Genomic DNA, 5,821 nt, shown 5'->3' with positions numbered 1-5,821 from the left:
TCAACGAGTAAGCCTCAAAATGATCTTACTAGTGAACTAGTGGGCACACTTATGGCCTTACATGTTCACTAGTAAGCGTCAAAATGATCTTACTAGTGAACTAGTGGGCGTTTTGCGGCTTGCATGTCAACTAGTAAGCCTCAAAATGATCTTACGAGTGAACTAGTGGGAGTTTTGCGGCTTACATGTCAACAAGTAAGCCTCAAAATGATCTTACTAGTGAACTAGTGGGCGTTTTGTGGCTTACATGTTAACTAGTAAGCGTCAAAATGACCTTACTAGTAAACTAGTGACAATTTGTGGCTTACATGTTCACGAGTAAGCGTCAAAATGACCTTACTAGTGAACTAGTGAGCGCTTTGCGGCTTACATGTCAACTAGCAAGCCTCAAAATGATCTTACTAGTGAACTAGTGGGCACATTTATGGCCTTACATGTTCACTATTAAGAGTCAAAATGATCTTACTAGTGAACTAGTGGGCACATTTATGGCCTTACATGTTCACTAGTAAGCGTAAAAATGATCTTACGAGTGAGCTAAGGGGCGTTTTGTGGTTTATATGTCAACTAGTAAGCCTCAAAATGATCTTACTAGTGAACTAGTGGGCACATTTATGGCCTTACATGTTCACTACTAAGAGTCAAAATGATCTTACTAGTGAACTAGTGGGCACATTTATGGCCTTACATGTTCACTAGTAAGCGTCAAAATGATCTTACTAGTGAACAAGTGGGCGTTTTGTGGCTTACATCTTCACTAGTAAGCCTCAAAATGATCTTACTAGAGAACTAGTGGGCATTTTGTGGCTTACATGTCAACTAGTAAGCCTCAAAATCATCTTACTAGTGAACTAGTGGGCACATTTATGGCCTTACATGTTCACTAGTAAGCGTCAAAATGATCTTACTAGTGAACAAGTGGGCGTTTTGTGGCTTACATCTTCACTAGTAAGCCTCAAAATGATCTTACTAGAGAACTAGTGGGTTCTTTTGTGGCTTACATGTTCACTAGTAAGCGTCACAATGACCTTACTTGTGAACTAGTGAGCGTTTTGTGGCTTACATGTTCACTATTAAGCCTCACAATGATCTTACTAGTGAACTAGTGGGCGTTTTGTGGCTTACATGTCAAATAGCAAGCCTCAAAATGATCTTACTAGTGAACTAGTGGGCACATTTATGGCCTTACATGTTCACTAGTAAGCCTCAAAATGATCTTACCAGTGAACTAGTGGGCGTTTTGCGGCTTACATGTAAACTAGTAAGCCTCAAAATGATCTTACTAGTGAACTAGTGGGCATTTTGTGGCTTACATGTCAACTAGTAAGCCTAAAAATGATCTTACTAGTGAACTAGTGGGCACATTTATGGCCTTAAATGTTCACTAGTAAGCCTCAAAATGATCTTACTAGTGAACTAGTGGGCGTTTTGTGGCTTACATGTTCACGAGTAAGGGTCAAAATGATCTTATTAGTGAACTAGTGGGCGTTTTGCGGCTTGCATGTCAACTAGTAAGCCTCAAAATGATCTTACGAGTGAACTAGTGGGCGTTTTGCGGCTTACATGTCAACAAGTAAGCCTCAAAATGATCTTACTAATGAACTAGTGGGCGTTTTGCGGTTTACATGTCAACTAGTAAGCCTCACAATGATCTTACTAGTGAACTAGTGGGCATTTTGTGGCTTACATGTCAACTACTAAGCCTCAAAATGACCTTACTAGTGAACTGGTGGGCACATTTATGGCCTTACATGTTCACTAGTAAGCCTCAAAATGATCTTACTAGTGAACTAGTGAGCGTTTTGTGGCTTACATGTTCACTAGTAAGTGTCAAAATGACCTTACTCGTGAACTAGTGAGTGTTTTGTGGCTTACATGTTCACTAGTAGGCGTCAAAATGATCTTACTAGTGAACTAATGGGCACATTTATGGCCTTACATGTTCACTAGTAAGCCTCAAAATGATCTTACGAGTGAACTAGTGGGTGTTTTGCGGCTTACATGTCAACAAGTAAGCCTCAAAATGATCTTACTAGTGAACTAGTGGGCGTTTTGCGGCTTACATGTTAACTAGTAAGCGTCAAAATGACCTTACTAGTGAACTAGTGACAATTTGTGGCTTAAAAGTTCACGAGTAAGCGTCAAAATGACCTTACTAGTGAACTAGTGAGCGTTTTGCGGCTTACATGTCAACTAGCAAGCCTCAAAATGATCTTACGAGTGAGCTAAGGGGCGTATTGCGGCTTATATGTCACCTAGTAAGCCTCAAAATGATCTTACTAGTGAACTAGTGGGCACATTTATGGCCTTACATGTTCACTATTAAGAGTCAAAATGATCTTACTAGTGTACTAGTGGGCACATTTATGGCCTTACATGTTCACTAGTAAGCGTCAAAATGATCTTACTAGTGAACAAGTGGGCGTTTTGTGGCTTACATCTTCACTAGTAAGCCTCAAAATGATCTTACTAGAGAACTAGTGGGAATTTTGTGGCTTACATGTCAACTAGTAAGCCTCAAAATGATCTTACTAGTGAACTAATGGGCACATTTATGGCCTTACATGTTCACTAGTAAGCGTCAAAATGATCTTACTAGTGAACTAGTGGGCGTTTTGCGGCTTACATGTCAACTAGTAAGCCTCAAAATGATCTTACTAGTGAACTAGTGGGCATTTTGTGGCTTACATGTCAACTAGTAAGCCTCAAAATGATCTTACCAGTGAACTAGTGGGCACATTTATGGCCTTACATGTTCACCAGTAAGCCTCAAAATGATCTTACCAGTGAACTAGTGGGCGTTTTGTGGCTTACATGTTGACGTGTAAGCGTCAAAATGATCTTACTAGTGAACTGGTGGCCGTTTTGCGGCTTACATGTCACCAAGTAAGCCTCAAAATGATCTTACTAATAAACTAGTGGGCGTTTTGTGGCTTACATGTTCACTAGTAAGCGTCAAAATGACCTTACTAGTGAATTAGTGAGCGTTTTGTGGCTTACATGTCAACGAGTAAGCCTCAAAATGATCTTACTAGTGAACTAGTGGGCACATTTATGGCCTTACATGTTCACTAGTAAGCGTCAAAATGATCTTACTAGTGAACTAGTGGGCGTTTTGCGGCTTGCATGTCAACTAGTAAGCCTCAAAATGATCTTACGAGTGAACTAGTGGGTGTTTTGCGGCTTACATGTCAACAAGTAACCCTCAAAATGATCTTACTAGTGAACTAGTGGGCGTTTTGTGGCTTACATGTTAACTAGTAAGCGTCAAAATGACCTTACTAGTGAACTAGTGACAATTTGTGGCTTACATGTTCAGTAGTAAGCGTCAAAATGACCTTACTAGTGAATTAGTGAGCGTTTTGTGGCTTACATGTCAACGAGTAAGCCTCAAAATGATCTTACTAGTGAACTAGTGGGCACATTTATGGCCTTACATGTTCACTAGTAAGCGTCAAAATGATCTTACTAGTGAAGTAGTGGGCGTTTTGCGGCTTGCATGTCAACTAGTAAGCCTCAAAATGATCTTACGAGTCAACTAGTGGGTTTTTTTGCGGCTTACATGTCAACAAGTAAGCCTCAAAATGATCTTACTAGTGAACTAGTGGGCGTTTTGTGGCTTACATGTTAACTAGTAAGCGTCAAAATGACCTTACTAGTGAACTAGTGACAATTTGTGGCTTACATGTTCACGGGTAAGCGGCAAAATGACCTTACTAGTGAACTAGTGAGCGCTTTGCGGCTTACATGTCAACTAGCAAGCCTCAAAATGATCTTACTAGTGAACTAGTGGGCACATTTATGGCCTTACATGTTCACTATTAAGAGTCAAAATGATCTTACTAGTGAACTAGTGGGCACATTTATGGCCTTACATGTTCACTAGTAAGCGTCAAAATGATCTTACGAGTGAGCTAAGGGGCGTTTTGCGGCTTATATGTCAACTAGTAAGCCTCAAAATGATCTTACTAGTGAACTAGTGGGCACATTTATGGCCTTACATGTTCACTATTAAGAGTCAAAATGATCTTACTAGTGAACTAGTGGGCACATTTATGGCCTTACATGTTCACTAGTAAGCGTCAAAATGATCTTACCAGTGAACTAGTGGGCACGTTTATGGCCTTACATGTTCACTAGGAAGCGTGAAAATGATCTTCATCGTGAACTAGTGGGCGTTTTGCGGCTTTCATGTCAACTAGTAAGCCTCAAAATGATGTTACGAGTGAGCTAGTGGGCATTTTGCGGCTTACATGTCAACTAGTAAGCCTCAAAATGATCTTAATAGTGAACTAGTGGGTTCTTTTGTGGCTTACATGTTCACTAGTAAGCGTCACAATGACCTTACTTGTGAACTAGTGAGCGTTTTGTGGCTTACATGTTCACTATTAAGCCTCACAATGATCTTACTAGTGAACTAGTGGGCGTTTTGTGGCTTACATGTCAAATAGCAAGCCTAAAAATGATCTTACTAGTGAACTAGTGGGCACATTTATGGCCTTACATGTTCACTAGTAAGCCTCAAAATGATCTTACTAGTGAACTAGTGGGCACATTTATGGCCTTACATGTTCACTATTAAGAGTCAAAATGATCTTACTAGTGAACTAGTGGGCACATTTATGGCCTTACATGTTCACTAGTAAGCGTCAAAATGATCTTACGAGTGAGCTAAGGGGCGTTTTGCGGCTTATATGTCAACTAGTAAGCCTCAAAATGATCTTACTAGTGAACTAGTGGGCACATTTATGGCCTTACATGTTCACTATTAAGAGTCAAAATGATCTTACTAGTGAACTAGTGGGCACATTTATGGCCTTACATGTTCACTAGTAAGCGTCAAAATGATCTTACCAGTGAACTAGTGGGCACGTTTATGGCCTTACATGTTCACTAGGAAGCGTGAAAATGATCTTCATCGTGAACTAGTGGGCGTTTTGCGGCTTTCATGTCAACTAGTAAGCCTCAAAATGATGTTACGAGTGAGCTAGTGGGCATTTTGCGGCTTACATGTCAACTAGTAAGCCTCAAAATGATCTTAATAGTGAACTAGTGGGTTCTTTTGTGGCTTACATGTTCACTAGTAAGCGTCACAATGACCTTACTTGTGAACTAGTGAGCGTTTTGTGGCTTACATGTTCACTATTAAGCCTCACAATGATCTTACTAGTGAACTAGTGGGCGTTTTGTGGCTTACATGTCAAATAGCAAGCCTAAAAATGATCTTACTAGTGAACTAGTGGGCACATTTATGGCCTTACATGTTCACTAGTAAGCCTCAAAATGATCTTACCAGTGAACTAGTGTGCTTTTTGCGGCTTACATGTAAACTAGTAAGCCTCAAAATGATCTTACCAGTGAACTAGTGGGCGTTTTGCGGCTTACATGTAAACTAGTAAGCCTCAAAATGATCTTACCAGTGAACTAGTGGGCACATTTATGGCCTTACATGTTCACCAGTAAGCCTCAAAATGATCTTACCAGTGAACTAGTGGGCGTTTTGTGGCTTACATGTTGACGTGTAAGCGTCAAAATGATCTTACTAGTGAACTGGTGGCCGTTTTGCGGCTTACATGTCACCAAGTAAGCCTCAAAATGATCTTACTAATAAACTAGTGGGCGTTTTGTGGCTTACATGTTCACTAGTAAGCATCAAAATGACCTTACTAGTGAATTAGTGAGCGTTTTGTGGCTTACATGTCAACGAGTAAGCCTCAAAATGATCTTACTAGTGAACTAGTGGGCACATTTATGGCCTTACATGTTCACTAGTAAGCGTCAAAATGATCTTACTAGTGAACTAGTGGGCGTTTTGCGGCTT

Source organism: Hippocampus zosterae, unplaced genomic scaffold (genome assembly GCF_025434085.1).
Source record: "Hippocampus zosterae strain Florida unplaced genomic scaffold, ASM2543408v3 HiC_scaffold_50, whole genome shotgun sequence".
Lineage (NCBI taxonomy): Eukaryota > Metazoa > Chordata > Actinopteri > Syngnathiformes > Syngnathidae > Hippocampus > Hippocampus zosterae.
Note: the sequence above shows the minus strand (reverse complement) of the source record.